Here is a 14,326-nt window from a genome sequence, read left to right on the forward strand (position 1 = left end):
ATAGATATTACTAATGGATTTGAAAATTTGAGAAGACTAAAATCTCATATAAAAGTAGAGAAATTATCACCCAAAAAAGAAAGAAAAAAAAAAGCACGTAGAAAATAGATGGTATTTACGTGGCTCAACAATTTCATTATAATCCAATGATAATCTCTAGTAGGGTACGACACTTGGTTTTTTGCACAGTTCTAGGTCAACCCTTGCATGACTGGAACTCTCGGGTACACACATAGAGAGAGCTTATTTTAGCTGTTCGAATGCAACCTATAGGTGTTCACACATATAGAGGTGGTGTTCACACATATAGAAGTTCATATTTGGTCGTTCACAGTGCGTTCACACTTCAAATCATCATGTTTGAACACACACTAGTGTAATTTGCAATTTCTTGTATTATATGAGACTTGATTTGACTTAGATTTAGCTTTATCTCTAAAAGATATTTATCTTATTTTAGAACTTGTAGAGAATCTTTTAAAAGATATTTATTTTATCTTTCGAGATATTTATCTTATCTCTAAGAGATATTTATTTATCTTTATAAGATATTTATCTTATCTCTAAGAATATAAAATAATTAATCTAACCTAGGATGGAGGACTGTCAAGTAATTAATCTAGAGATATCTTTTGGAGGTCATTAGAGATCAATTCTTAGCTTTAGAAGGAATGTGCTGAATCGTTTTCATCTCAACATATCTATGTTTGATAAGAAGAACTATGTTTTGAGGGTCACTGAGAAGGAAGAATCAATTTCTAAGGTCACTAAGACGTAAGGATTAATTTCGAGGGTCACTGAGGTTTGAAAACCTAGCATGAAAAGTAATATGTCGCAGGGTCTAGTAAGCAAGGTTGGTACAGATTGAGTTGTGTGCATCGGCAGGTGATTTGTAAACTTTTTGTTAACTACTACATAGGTTTTAGTGATTAGTTTGGATTCGTGGTTTTTTTTACCTAGTTTTGGGTTTTTCCACATAAATTTTTTTGTGTTTGCAATCATTTTTTATGATAGATTCTATCTTCTAGAGCGTTTCTCATTTTTCACATAGTATCATAGCATACCTAAGAACGAACATAAGTTTCAGTTTTTTCAATCAGTATCAGTAAGCTCTCTTAGCTTGGAGAGAAATCCTTTAGGAGATGGATTTTTTGAAAGAAGTTATTGATAATCCTCCTATGTTAGATAAATCTAAAAGTACATATTAAAATGATAGGATGTATGGTTTTTCAAAGTCCAATGAGGATAATGACATTGATGTTGAATTGATGAGGCTCTTTATGAAAATGATCAAGAAATTTTGAAAAATTCTACATGTGAAAGGAAAAGACCTAGAAATGATTAAGAATTTTTGAAAAATTCTACATGTGAAAGGAGAAGACCTAGAGGCAATTATGAATGCCAAGATTATAACCGTATTGCTCATGACTATCATAGCATACTTAAGGATTAACGTAAGTTTCAGTTTTTTCAATCTCAACTAAATACTATCTTGATATCTAGACACTAATATAAAATTTCAAAAAACTTGTACAAGTAGATAACATGATATTTATAATTAATTACATTTTACTGCTCGGCAGAGAAAACGACTTGCATTCATGGCCTTTGGAATAATCAACTAATTAAAGACGCAATAATCAATTTAATAAAGACCTGGAATAATCAACATATAGGACGGACAACAACAACAACATGACCTGGTTAATATAAATACGTGAAGAGCTAAGTGTCTCAGCAAATTATAAACTTAGTTCCGAAGACATGGTGAATAATTTGCAACTACACTTAAAAACGATCTTTTCTACTAGTTTTATTCATCTTTGTTTGATAATATCTCAGCGCTTATCATCCATGTGTTATATATCGATGCAGGCCGGAGTCGTGAAGGTGGGTAAGTGGGGAGGAGATGGTGGGAATCCGTTTGATACGGGGGCTGCCACGAGGGTGATGGATATTAGAGTACGCCATGGTGGTGCCATTGATGCCATCCAAATTATGTACGTGAAGGATGGGAAGATCCAATGGACTCCTCAGTACGGTGGCAACGGTGGAGTTCTCACTGAGGTGATTTACTCGATCTCCAATCCAATCCAATCCGGATAGCTTTACCTCAAACGAAATTCCACTAAGATCTAAATGGTTATTTGAATAAGAAGTTACCGTCTTTGTAATACTTTTTGTTTGTTTCACAGATAACTCTTCAGGAAGGGGAATTCCTTATATCAATATCAGGCTACTATGGTAAGTTTCAGGACTACTATGTAGTCCGGTCACTTACTTTTGGTACCAATCTAAGCACTTATGGACCCTACGGTGAGCAAGAGGGGACTACTTTCTCTATTCCTCTGGAAGACGGTAAGATTGGAGGCTTCTTCGGACGATCTGGTGGATTTCTTGATGCCGTTGGAGTTTACGTGGGCCCAAAATAATTAGCTTGAGCATCATACTTTGTTCCTTCGTTAAGATGGTCTCCACTTGAATGGCTCCTATAATAAATGTAATATCATCATAGTAGATGCATGATATCCTATAAGTGTGTATGCTGTGTGGTCGAACATAGTTTGTGTTCAGTAAAATTGTGTAAAAGAAAGAAAAGAGAAGAGAAACAGTCGTGTTTCCTTTTCAGTATTATAAATTTGTAATGAATAAGGAGATCTCATAATTATCTATTCTTATATTTAACTTTGTCTATCATTAATAAAATCGATGAATTACGATGTTTGAGAAGACGTACGTGGGGGTGAGGGAGCTAATCGAATCTAATCTTACTCTCTCCTCTGTTCCTCTAGTCCTTGTCATCTCTCCCCTATGTTCTTCTGTCTCTGTGTTCGAAAGAAGGAAATCTTCAATCCATCAAAACTACTGCAACCTTTATCTTCTTCCTCCCACTTTTCCCTTCCCAATCCCTCCCCTTGACTCCTTCTGCCACCATGATCTCCAAACTCTCACCCAAGAAACTCCCACCACCACCACCGAACTCAACTTAGGCTTTGTGCTCTCTTCTTCTATATCAGTTCTCCAAATAATATTCTACAGCTCGAGACACCCTTACTATATGGATGCTCTCCATCGATCCCTACTTGCTCGTCTAAAGAAAATGAACTCGTTCATAGATCGGGCTCGGCTCCAATAGAGCTGAGCCGAGTCTGAACAAAAATCCAAGCTTAAAAATAATTTTGAAATAGTTTTAAGAGCATAATTAAGAATAGATAATGATATCATAACAGAAAAACCAACATATTGAATTTTCAAAAAAGATAATGAAGAAAATCATCCAAGATATATAGTTAAAATAAGTGGTTACAAGGCTGTAATAAAAATAAAATATTATAAAAACTTGTCCAGTGGATCCGTGGTTTTTTACTCGGTTTTGGTTTTTTCCACAAATTTTTTTTTTATGTTTGTTATCATCTTTTTCACTGTTTATTTTTTATTTTTTATATATTATCATTGATAGCGTGTCATAGATCCTATCGCTTAGGGCGTTTCTCATTTTTCACATAGTACCATAGCATACTTAAGGATTAATGTAAGTTTCAATTTTCTCAATTGGTATTAGAGAAGACTCTCTTAGCTTAGAGAGTGATCCTTTAGGAGATGGATTTTTTTTTAAAATATTTTAATAATCCTCTTCGGTTTGATAGATCTAAAAATTCAAATTGGAAAGGTAGGATATATGATTTTCTAAAGTCCAATGATAATGATATTGACGTTGAATTGATGATGCTCTTTATGAAAATGATTAAGGATTATTTTTTAAAAAATTCTAAATGTGAAAGGAGATGACTAGAAGTAATTATGAATGCCAAAATTATGGTCACATCGCTCATGACTATCATAGAATATCTAAGGATTTACGTAAGTTTCAGTTTTTTCAACCTCAAACTAAACATTGTCTAGATATCTAGACACTAATATAAAATTTCAAAAAACTGGTATAGGTAGATAACATGATATTTTTAATTAATTATGTTTTACTGATCGGCAGAGAAAATGACTAGCATTCATGGCCTTTGGAATAATCAACTAATTAAACACCTAACTTGGAATAATCAATTTAATAAAGACCCGGAATAATCGACATATAGGATGGACAACAACAAAAACAACAATATGTCATGGTTAATATAAATACGTGAAGAGCTAGTGTCTCAGCAAATTATACACTTAGTTCCGAAGAATGGTGAATAATTTGCAACTACACTTAAACACGATCTTTTCTACTAGTTTTGTTCATCTTGGTTTGATAATATCTCAGGGCTTATTGTCCATGTGTTATATATGAGAATTCAGGATTAGCAAAGGCAATCATACCCTTTGCTATGCTTTTGTATTTATAATGATGTTACAATGTATGGAAAGAATAGAGAGGTTACAAATCAGTTCCTGAATATCCTCTATTCACGTTATACAAGGCATGATATTAGAAATATTTGACATGATTATTTACCATAATAGCAGTCAATGTTTATGGTAACAATAGGGGCTGTTTATAGTAACAGTGGCATGATTCTCAATCAGGTTGACATGGTTGGCATGATGATGCTGACTTTACGTTCATACCCTCCCGCAAACTCAATGTCCGACGAAGACGGATGTTGAGTTTGGATCTTAAAAAGTCAAAACGTATACGCGATAGGTTCTTTATAAAGAGGTCGATGAGCTGATCAATAGTGGGAAGATATTTGATCACCAAGCTCTTTTGTGCAACTCTTTCACGGACAAAGTGATAGTCAACTTCTATATGCTTAGTTCGTGCATGAAAAATGAGATTAGCAGTGAGATATGTTGCACCAACATTGTCTCACCACAAGGTTAGAGTAGTAGAAATGGAGATGCATAGTTCGTGAAGAACATATTGGAGCCAGGATAATTCGGCTACAGTGATAGCTAGCGCACGATATTCTGATTCCGTTCTTGAGTGAGACATTGTTAATTGTTTCTTTGTTTCTTTGTTGTTCAAGCAATGAGATTGCAACCAAGAAAGGCACAAAAGCTGGTGGTGGAGCACCGATCATCTGGAGATCCGGCCCGATCTACATCAGAATAGGCTTGTAAATGAAGAGAGGAGTCACTATAAATTTGTAGACCATGGTGCAACGTTCCTTTTAGATAGCGAAGGATTCACTTTGCAGCTACCCAATTTGATGTGCATGGGGCATGCATAAACTGACATGCTTGATTGACGATGAAAGAAATTTTCGGGCGAGTAAGTGTAACATATTAAAGAGCACCAACTAGACTTCTATAGGTTGTTGTGTCGGGAAGCATATCACCACTTTTATAAACTAGTTTATGTGATGTTAGAGCTGGAGTTGAGATAGGTTTAGTGCATTCAAGTCCAAATCATTGTAGTAGCTCCATTATGTACTTAGTTTGTGAAAGGTGAAGACTAGAGTTAGTGAAGTGTGCTTAACACCAAGAAAGAAATGAAGTTTTCCCAAGTCTTTGAGTTTGAGTGCAATATGGTGGCCTAAGTAGAGGAGAAGTCTGTTAATAGACTCCGGGTTGTTCCCAGTGATAATGATGTCATCGACATATATTAGCATGTGGATGATAGGGGTTGTGATGCTGCCGGATGAATAGAGATGCGTTAGACTTAGAGGCAGTGAAGCCAACATGATATAGAAGACCACTAGGCGTTCAAACCAGGCTCTACTGGCATGTTTTAGACCGTAGAGTGCGTGATGGAGTCGACAGATATCGTTGGGGAAGCGAGGATGCTGAAAACCTTGAGGTTGGAGCATGTAAATTTCTTCCTTTAAATAGCCATGTAAGAAGGCATTTTGTACATTGAGTTGCTGAATTTGCCTGTTTCGAGAGATAGCAAGAGAGAGCACAAGTCGAATGATTGTAGGTTTAATAATAGAACTGAAGGTCTCATGGAAGTCTCTTCCTGCTTGCTAATGGAATCCTTTGGCGACTAATCGTGCTATGCGTCTTTCGTTTGATACAATATACCCATTTGCAGCTGATAGCCTTTCGGCCAGTAGGGAGAGGGACCAAAGACCAAGTTTTGTTTAGTAGCATGGCGTTCAATTTGTCAACCATCGCCGATCGCCATGCTGCATCTTCAGCTGCTTGAGAGTAGCAAGTTGGAGCCAGTTCTGGTAGTTGATCTACTAGGTATTTCGAGGCAAGCAAACACTTAGGTTTGAGATTATTTGTCATGGAGCGAGTGACCATGTGGTGAGTGGCGAGAGGAGCTAGTTGTCGTTCAGGTGGAGGGGATGATAGGGAAGTTTGTTGTAGTGCTGGTGGGCTAGACTCTTGGTGTGAAGAAGTGATAATAGTGGTTGGCTCAGTTTGAGTGGAAGAAGGTTCAAGTGATGGAGGTAAAGCATTAATGGAATTGGGTATTGTGTGATTGCATGAGGTTGATGGTGAAATAGATAGTGATGCAGGTATAGGTAGTAACAAAATAGGTGGTGAGTCTGGTTGTGACGTAGTTGCTGAGATGGTGGGAATTGTGGAGAAAGGAAAGTGAGACTCGTCAAAGACGATGTGGCGCGGGAGGAACATGCATCCAGTTTTCCAATCCATGCAAACATAACCCTTGTATTGTGGTTTGAATCCCCAAAAAATGCATAAAGATTATCGAAACTGTAACTTATGAGTAGCATAAGGACGGAGACAAGGATAGCAGGCACAACCAAAGGTGCGCAGCATTGTGTAGTCTGGTGGATGCTGTAAAAGATTCTCCCATGGAGACTTGCTCTGAAGAACCAGAGAGGGAAGCATATTTGTAAGGTACGTGGCATGAAGAAAAGCTTGAACCCAAAAAATTGAGAGGTGCAGAAGCATGCGCAAGAAGAGAAAGACAATGATCAACAATTTCTCGATGACGTCGTTCGACATTGCCATTATGGTGTGGTGTATAAGGGCATGAGAATCGTTGTTCAATGCCATTTGAGTGAAGAAAATGTTTGAACGGTGTATTGGTAAATTCGCCGCCGCCATCACTTTGAAACGAAGAATTTTTGATTTAAATGCTTCTGAATGTAGTAATGAAATTTAATATAAGTGGCAAGAACATCACTTTTATTCTTCAATGGAAAGAACCATATATAACGTGAGTAGTCATCAACAAATGAAACATAATAGCGATAGCCAGCATGAGAGGGATTACGACTCGGTCTCCATACATCGCCAAACAATAGTTGTAAAGGGCGACTGCTTCGGTTGCTAGAGTGAGGAAGAGGAAGACGATGTGATTTCCCCATTTAAAACGCTGTGCATGGTGTTTTTATCTGCCGACTATCAGAGAGAGGAAGGTGAAATCTACTAATAATTGAACTAACGATGGAAGGAGCAGCATGACCAAGCCGGTTGTGCCAGGTGGAAATTGTTGCACGATCACCTTGAACGACAACATTATTTGCAAGTTTTGTTGATTTTTGGAAGGAGTATAACCCATTGTTACTCAGGCCCTGCATAAGTATTTGTCTCATCATTTTGTCCTTGACAGCAAAGCCAGAAGAAGTAAATTCAACAATGCAGTTTAAATTGTTGGTGAGCTTTGAAATAGAGATCAAGTTTTTTTTTAATCGATGGAACATGCTAGACATTGCAAAGAGAAATTGAGGAAGAAAGCGAAGAGCTTCCAATATGAGATATACCCAAAGCTTGACCATTACTGACATAGACATGGTCGATTGCACCATAGGATTGGGTGGAGTCCAAATTGTTTGCAACATGGGTAAGATGATGTGTTGCACCAGAGTCTAGATACCATAGTGGATCAGATCCTTCGGCTTGTAGAGAAAATTATAAAAATTTAGATGGAGGTAGCCTCGTGAGATAGGGTTGTAATATCTCTTGTTTCACTTAAATCGAAGGTCAGGATGGAAAGTTAAAAATAAAATAGTGGAGTTAGGTTAGAGAGGGCAGAACGGTAAATATCCAACGTTATGGCGGTCGTTAAAGGGTGGCGGACGGCTAAGGGTGGTGGTGGTGGATGGCTATATTGTAAGGTAGCTACTGGAGGTAGGAGGTGGCTAGGGTTTAGAAGGTTGTGATGTTTTTATGATTATGATCTACTCCTAGACAAATAAAGCGATCTAATGACTAGATAAAAGATTATGACGAAAATAATAACCGGCTAAACTAAGATTTCTTCCAATGATTTCCATTCAATGACTATTATGGATACATGTCCACTCCTATTTATAGGAGTAAAAATTCTTAGCGGACTGGATCCACATACGGATTAATGATTTATTTGAAATTTAAATAATAAGATAAAGTTAACTAACTAACTTGACTAAATCAGCTTTTCTTATCTTTCTCAGATTAACCTTCGTTTTGCTGTAGATAGATTCTGAATATAGAGAAGTCTTGAATACTAAAGTTGTAGATATAGAGATCGTCAAGTGCAATGCACTTGGGGTGAGCTGTGACTGTCATTATGAATGGCCCATATTCGGGGCCAAGACCACCCAGAATATATAGAGCTATATCCTAGTCTGAGATAGAATGTGAAGCAGCAGAAAGATTGTCCGTAAGGTTGCGTGCTTTGTCAAAGTAGTCAGCAATGGATAATGTACCTTTCATTAATGTTTGCAGCTGAAATCACAGATGGAGTATGCTAGATTGAGAGGTGGACAAGTACATACACTCAAGCGACACCCACATGTCTTATGCAGATTGGAGACGCATGACTTGTCGAAGAACGGACTTGGATAGTGTGGCGAAAATCTAACTCATGACAACCATGTCGATGCGTCGCCATGTGGTCTACACTGGGTTGAGTTGGTTGCCGGAGTCATCTGGTAGGTTTTTGGTTGGGCATGGTGTGGATCCGTCGACATGCCCATATACGTCTTGGCTTATGAGCACAGGAAGAAATTGTGCCTTCCACATTGATAATCTTGCCGATCTAGCTTAACTGATATGTGGTGAGAGATATTAGAGATAGAGAATGTTGTATTGGAGATAGTCGAGACGAAAGAGATAGTAGAATCAGTAGAGTTGGCCATGGAAAAAATATGCGAGAGTTACTCGTCTAATGCTCTGATACCATATGAGAATTCAAATAAATATTAGCAAAGGCAATCATAACCTTTGCTATGCTTCTGTATTTATAATGATGTTACAATGTATGGAAATAATAGAGAGGTTAAAAATCAATTTCTGAATATCCTCTATTCACGTTATATAAGGCATGATATCAAGAATATTTGATATGATTATTTACCATAACAGCAGAGAATGTTTATGGTAACAATATGTTGGAATTTCTACTAACACAATGTTGGAATTTTTACTAGAAATAGACAAACACACAGAGTTTTTGCTGAAACAAAAACAACTTCTTAATACAATGACTCAAAGATACTATACTTTTTTGAATTACAGAACCACTTAAGCTAAAATAACATAACTTCTCACTACCCATGTCTTAACTAAATTTAGGAGAAACTACCCACTACTAATTATATCTAAAGTAAATAACTAACCCAATTACATCACGTCAATTGCTGATCTGGAATACATCTAATCCAGACTAATTTTGTATCAATATTCAACACTCCCCCTTGATGCAAAATTCCCAACTCCAAGTGCCGATCTAAATAGTTCAAATTTGCCTCGTGCTAATGCCTTTGTAAGTATGTCCGTTGCCTGCTTGTCTGTATTGATGTATCTTATCTCAACATCACCATTGGCCACAAGGTCACGAATGAAATGCACATGGATGTCGATATGCTTGGTTCTTCCATGAAATGTTGGATTCTCCGTCATTGCTATTGCTGATTGGTTGTCACAGAATATCACCATAGGCTGTTGCTGTTCCTACTCAAAACTAGCAAGTATGCGTCTCAACCAAACTGCTTGGGCTGCTGCTGAACTGACTGCTGAATATTCTGCCTCAGAGGTTGACAATGCCACTGTTGCTTGCTTCTTTGAACTCCATGAAACTACACTTGTGCCAAGAGCAAACAAGTGTCCTGAAGTGCTCTTTCGATCCTCTGCACATCCTGCCCAATCACTGTCATTGTAGCCAATCAGATTGAAATTTTTCGAGCTCCCATACCACACACCATAGTCTGATGTACTTGCAATGTAATTCAAAATTCTTTTGGTTGTGCCAAAGTGATGCTTTGTAGGGTTTTGCATGTGCCTTGAGACCACTCCAACTGCATAGGAAATATCGGGCCTTGTGTGAGTCAAATACATCAATCCCCCAATTAGGCTTCTGTATCTAGTTGCATTAGCTGAACCTGAGCCATCATCCTTTTCTAACTTTTCATTCACATTCATAGGTGTTGATGCTATTTTATTTTCTTTAACCCCAAACTTCTTTAACAAATCACATGCATACTTCCTTTGTGACACAAAGATGCTACCTTTCTCTTGCTCTACTTCTAAACCAAGGAAATAATGTAACAAACCCAAATCTAACATTTCAAACTGCTGCTTCTGAATTGTTCCACCAGTTCCTCATTAGTGCCCATATAAATCATATCATCAACATACAAACATACAATCAATAGACCATCTTTTCCTTTCTTCTTAATATAGAGATTAGGCTCACTTTTACTTCTTTCAAACCCAGAATTTATAAAATAAGAGTCAATTTTGTTGTACCACGCTCGTGGTGCCTGTTTTAATCCATACAACGCCTTTGCTAGTTTGTACACCCAATCTTCTTTACCCTTGATTTCAAATCCTTTAGGCTGCTCGACATACACTTCTTCTAATAGTTCTCCATTGAGAAAGGCTAATTTTACATCAAATTGGTAGACTGGTTTCTTTAATTGAGCTGAAAGCGCCAACAACAACCTCACTGTCTCAAATCGGGCCACAGGAGAAAAAGTTTATTCATAATCTATGCCATATTCTTGTGCATAACCCTTTGCCACAAGTCTGGCTTTGAACTTTTGAACACTTCCATCTGCACCAAATTTAGTTTTGAAAATCCATTTTAAACCAATAACATTTTTACCTTCAGGAAGCTTCACCAAATGCCAAGTTCTGTTTTTCTCAATCGATTGTATTTCTTCTTGCATTGTATTGCACCACTCTTGCTTTTCTGATGCTTCTTCATATGTTGTGGGATCTGCAACAAGGAGTACTTGAGTGGTTTCATACAATTCTTGAACTGTTTTAAACTTCCGTGGTCGCATTTCGGGCATTGCATCATCAGTCGTACAACTAGAGCTGTTGCTGATATGTTGGTTGTGTCTTTGATCTTGTGCCACTGTCTCTTTATTTTCTTCTATTGTTTCTTCAACCTAAATTTGTTGTACAACACTCTCCCACTACCAACTTGCTTCTTCATCGAATAATACATTTCTACTCACAACAATTTTACCATTTCCTGGATTGTATAGCCGATACCCTTTGGATTGTGTACAATACCCGATGAAAATGAATTTTTCAGATTTGTTATCAAGCTTCGTTCTCTTTTGTGGATTGATTAGTGCATAGGCTATACTCCCAAATACCCTTAAATGACTTACTCCAGGTTTCCTCTCAAACCATGCCTCAAATGGGGTTTTATTCATAACAGCTTTTGTGGGTGAGATATTCAAAATATACGCAGCAGTTGCCACTGCTTCAGCCCAGAATTTGTTTGGTAACTTCTTGCATTTTAACATACTTCTTCCCATCTCCACCACAGTTCTATTCTTTCTTTCAGCAACTCCGTTTTGCTCGGGTGTATATGGAGTGGTTAACTCATGATGTATCCCTTCAATTTCACAGAAATTAATAAATTCTTTTGAGAGAAACTCACCTCCTCGATCTGTTCTTAACACCTTCAACTTCTTTTCAGATTGCTTCTCTACAAGACTTTTAAACACTTTGAAACTACTGAATGCTTCTCCTTTGCTTTGCAAGAAATACACCCAACTCATTCTACTATAATTATCTGTGAAAAGGAGAAAATATTTGCTACCTCCCAGTGATTTGGTTTGCATTGGACCACACAAATCTGCATGAACCAAATCAAGCACTTGTGTTGCTCTCATAGCTTGACCTTTTGGAAATGAAAATTTGGCTTGTTTACCCAGTATACACCCTTCACAAACACCTACTTGCTTGATTTCGGGTAAGCCATACACCATTTCTTTTTTATTCAACAGTTTCAGACCATTGATATTTAAATGACCATATCTAAGATGCCATAACTTATATTGATTCAAAACTGTTGCAGTCATTGCTCTTTCCTTTATATTTGAAACCTCCAAAGGAAACAATTTATTGATTGTCATGTTCACCTCTACCAAGACCTGATTTTTAGATTTCATTACACAAGATTTCCCTTCAAACACAATTGAATAACCACTATCCATTAACTGCCCAATACTCAACAAATTCTGTGTCAAATCTGGGATAAAATAAACATTGTGCAAATATCTCATACCAGTTTTTGTGTGGACTGCTACTGTGCCCTTCCCTTCAACTTGAATCATCTTGTCATCACCAAGCCTGACCTTCAACTCGTATGTTTCATCTAGTTCTTCGAACAACTGTTTGTAGCCTGTCATGTGGTTTGAACACCCACTGTCCAGGAACCAAATACTGCTTGCATCAACTTTGTCACTTGTACTGCTAGCCATGAAGAGTGTTGGTTGTGCATCCTCCTCTTCTGCATAATAGGCCTGAGTTTCATCTCTTTGCTTCTTGTAACACTCGTATTGATAGTGCCCAAATTTGTTGCAGTAGTAGCACTGAATGTCCTTCTTGAATTCATCATAGGTAGGGGTGTTTTAGGTTGTGTTGCTTCTACCTCTACCCTCTTCCTCTTCCGAAATTGCCTCTGCCTTTGCCTCTTCTACCTCTGCCTCTACCTCTTGATGTCTCACCCTGCGTGTAGAATGCCTTCTCATCGCCTTCATCTTCTGACTTTGACAGCCTTGCTTCATGAGTCTGCAGTGACCCTATGAATTCATCAAAGGTGTAGGTATCTAGATCTTTAGACTCTTCTATTGCTGTGACGACATGATCAAACTTGGGTGTTAGGCTCCTCAACACCTTCATCACAACTGTCTTCTCTACCATGGTGTCTCCAAATGTTCAAATTTGGTTGACAACGGTTGTGACTCTAGACAGAAAAATCTGCACTGATTCTCTTGTTTGCATTTGCAGTGTCTCGAAATCTCATCGTAAGCCTTGCAATTTGATTGTCATAACTCGTGAACTTCCTTGAAACACTGTTTTCAGGGTTGTCCATGCCTCCTGTGCACTGGTTGCTGCAGCAATTTTTGAGAAGATTGTATCATGCACTGCTTGTTGGATGAAGAACAGCGCTCTTGCATCTCTCTTCGTGGTTTCTTGTGGATTGGGATCTGGATTGGGAACTCCTTTGTCAACCAAGTCCCACAGACTATGTGATTTGAACAAGGTTGACATCTTGATGCTCCAAAACTCATAATTCTCTCCTTTGAACATCGGAACTGCTGGTTGCGTCACGTTCATCATGATGCTGCCGTTTCCTGCCATTGAAAACGCCCCAAGTATCTTGCTGCTCTGATACCAAAATGTTGGAATTTTTACTGGAAATAGACAAACACACAGAGTTTTTGCTGAAACAAAAACAACTTCTTAATACAATGACTCAAAGATACTATACTTTTTTGAATTACAAAACCACTTAAGCTAAAATAACATAACTTCTCACTATTCATGTCTTAACTAAATTTAGGAGAAACTACCCACTACTAATTACATCTAAAGTAAATAACTAACCCAATTACATCACGTCAATTGCTGATCTGGAATACATCTAATCCGGACTAATTTTGTATCAATATTCAACACAATAGGGGCTGTTTATAGTAACAGTGGCATGATTCACAATCAGGTTGACGTGGCTGGCATGATGATGCCGGTTTTACGTTAATATTATATATCCATGTGAGTCGTGAAGGTGGGTAAGCAGGGAGGAGATGGTGGGAATCCGTTTGATATGGGGGCTGCCACGAGGCAGCTGGATATCAAAGTACGCCACGGAGATGTCATTGATGCCATCCAGATTATGTACGTGAAGGACGGGAAGATTTAATGGACTCCTCAGTACGGTGGCAACGGTGGAGTTCTCACTAAGGTGATTTACTCGATCTCAATGCAATCCGGATTTCACTAAGATCTAAATGGTTATTTGAATAACAAGGCACCGTCTTTGTAATACTTTTTGTTTGTTTCACAGATAACTCTCCAGGAAGGGGAATTCCTTATATCAATATCAGGCTACTATGGTAAGTTTCAGGACTATTATGTAGTTCGGTCACTTACTTTTGGTACCAATCTAAGCACTTATGGACCCTACGGTGAGCAAGAGGGGACTACTTTCTCTATTCCTCTGGAAGACGGTAAGATT

At 37.8% G+C, this 14,326-nt stretch overlaps 1 long non-coding RNA gene across 1 annotated transcript; it reads left to right on the plus strand.

Annotated features, from left to right (window-relative positions):
• The first annotated feature begins 1,787 nt into the window (after positions 1 to 1,787).
• LOC140762000 (uncharacterized) lies at positions 1,788 to 2,680 on the plus strand. The gene is made up of 2 exons (XR_012104680.1): positions 1,788 to 2,067; positions 2,196 to 2,680. It is a non-coding gene; the product is annotated as an uncharacterized lncRNA (long non-coding RNA).
• Positions 2,681 to 14,326: the final 11,646 nt, after the last annotated feature.

This window comes from Typha angustifolia, chromosome 7, assembly GCF_048772165.1.
Source record: "Typha angustifolia cultivar Huaian chromosome 7, ASM4877216v1, whole genome shotgun sequence".
Classification (NCBI taxonomy): domain Eukaryota; kingdom Viridiplantae; phylum Streptophyta; class Magnoliopsida; order Poales; family Typhaceae; genus Typha; species Typha angustifolia.